The sequence below is a fragment of the Schistocerca serialis genome, unplaced genomic scaffold (genome assembly GCF_023864345.2).
Source record: "Schistocerca serialis cubense isolate TAMUIC-IGC-003099 unplaced genomic scaffold, iqSchSeri2.2 HiC_scaffold_127, whole genome shotgun sequence".
NCBI lineage: Eukaryota > Metazoa > Arthropoda > Insecta > Orthoptera > Acrididae > Schistocerca > Schistocerca serialis.
This window is the reverse complement of record NW_026047480.1, coordinates 17501-20000: the sequence shown is the minus strand read 5'-3', so window position 1 is coordinate 20000 and position 2500 is coordinate 17501.

Here is a 2500-nt window from a genome sequence, read left to right as displayed (position 1 = left end):
GGACAAAAGCCCCACTTGGGTGCCGAAGCGAACTCTCCCAGCACAGCGCACGCGCCAACACGTCCGCACAGCTGCGATACAATCCACCTGCGAGAACCGCAGAGGCGACCGAGCAGCAGACGGCGTCGCGGCGCCGAGCGCCGGGCGGCGGCGCATCCTCAGCGCACACAGTCCTCAATCGGACCAGCACACTGCAGATGTCCACCGCGCTTCGCACCGGGCCCGCGAGGACCTACTTTGGCCGCACGGCGCCGCGTGCAGGGTGCGCCGGCGCGCAGCTGCGCCGCCTGCCGCCTCCGTCGGCCGGCGCGCCTGCCACTGGCCGCCCCCACCAGCCGGCTGTAGCGCGTGCGCCCACGCACCGCGCGGCCAGCACGCCGGGAGGCCCCCCCCTCACCGGCCGGGGACGGTCCCACCCAGCCACCGCCGCGTATCGCTTCACACCCACATGCCATTCACGTTCGTGGGCATGGTGGGTATCGCTGAAACAACCGGTTGGTAGCTCAACCGATCGTCGCCATCACTGATTCACCTCTAGCGAGAACAACCGCACCACAACGGTTTACCAGTTCTTCATTTGCGTAACGTCACCAGCAAACGTAGACGTCCATCGCCATTTGCAAATTCAACGATTGTTGCATGCCTGTGTCAGGTGTCACGACACACTATGTCTGCCCACATACACGCAACAACATGTGCACGCTTCGCGAACACGTGGAAGGTGGCCCCCGTACGTATGCGATGTCCATTGCGCGAACGACTGTCAACCGGCCTCTGTCGCATGTCGCAGATGTGGAACGCAGTGCACCATGCTATCACGGTGTGTGAGAAGAGACGACTACGTCTGACAACACGCGCCACTACATCAACAGACGGCTCATGCTGATCGCCATCCACGGCATACCATACTTCAATCCAGCTCTTATAGGGAGACGACACGTAGCTGAGTGCACAATATTTGGACCGTATGGTTCGCCGTTGTTGGCGCAGTCGTGGTACGGTCACACATGTACCACGATGTATCATTCAGTACATGAGGACCAATGTGCAGTACAGTGTGTGATTTGGACGTACAACATCAGCGGACAGTTGACACAAGCCGTACCACAACGTAGGCTGTGCTTCGCCATGCGAATGCCAATGAACAACTGCGAAGGGCATTGAGCATGTACGTCCTGCTGCCATCCGCATTACAGTGTATAGCTGCAAGGTGTTTAACATGAAGCGATACTCTGGGGACCGGGCAGTGCGAGTAGCAAACTATATTGCGGGGGTTGCAGTTAGGCAACACTACACTAATTTAACGCGTCGTATGACAATTACAGAGCAGGTTAAGGCCCAACGTGTGTTGGGTTAAGGTACAATATAGGTTAGGTTAAGGTACAATATAGGTTAGGTTACGGTACAATATGGGTTAGGTTAAGGGACAATATGGGTTAGGTTAAGGGACAATATAGGTTAGGTTAAGGGACAATATGGGTTAGGTTAAGGGACAATATGGGTTAGGTTAAGGGACAATATGGGTTAGGTTAAGGGACAATATGGGTTAGGTTAAGGGACAATATAGGTTAGGTTAAGGGACAATATAGGTTAGGTTAAGGGACAATATAGGTTAGGTTAAGGGACAATATAGGTTAGGTTAAGGGACAATATAGGTTAGGTTAAGGGACAATATAGGTTAGGTTAAGGGACAATATAGGTTAGGTTAAGGGACAATATAGGTTAGGTTAAGGGACAATATAGGTTAGGTTAAGGGACAATATAGGTTAGGTTAAGGGACAATATAGGTTAGGTTAAGGGACAATATAGGTTAGGTTAAGGGACAATATCGGTTAGGTTAAGGGACAATATGGGTTAGGTTAAGGGACAATATAGGTTAGGTTAAGGGACAATATAGGTTAGGTTAAGGGACAATATAGGTTAGGTTAAGGGACAATATAGGTTAGGTTAAGGGACAATATAGGTTAGGTTAAGGGACAATATAGGTTAGGTTAAGGGACAATATAGGTTAGGTTAAGGGACAATATGGGTTAGGTTAAGGGACAATATAGGTTAGGTTAAGGGACAATATAGGTTAGGTTAAGGGACAATATGGGTTAGGTTAAGGGACAATATGGGTTAGGTTAAGGCGCAATATGGGTTAGGTTAAGGCGCAATATAGGTTAGGTTAAGCGACAATATGGGTTAGGTTAAGGGACAATATAGGTTAGGTTAAGGCGCAATATGGGTTAGGTTAAGGCGCAATATGGGTTAGGTTAAGGCGCAATATGGGTTAGGTTAAGGCGCAATATGGGTTAGGTTAAGGCGCAATATGGGTTAGGTTAAGGCGCAATATGGGTTAGGTTAAGGCGCAATATGGGTTAGGTTAAGGCGCAATATGGGTTAGGTTAAGGCGCAATATGGGTTAGGTTAAGGCGCAATATGGGTTAGGTTAAGGCGCAATATGGGTTAGGTTAAGGCGCAATATGGGTTAGGTTAAGGCGCAATATGGGTTAGGTTA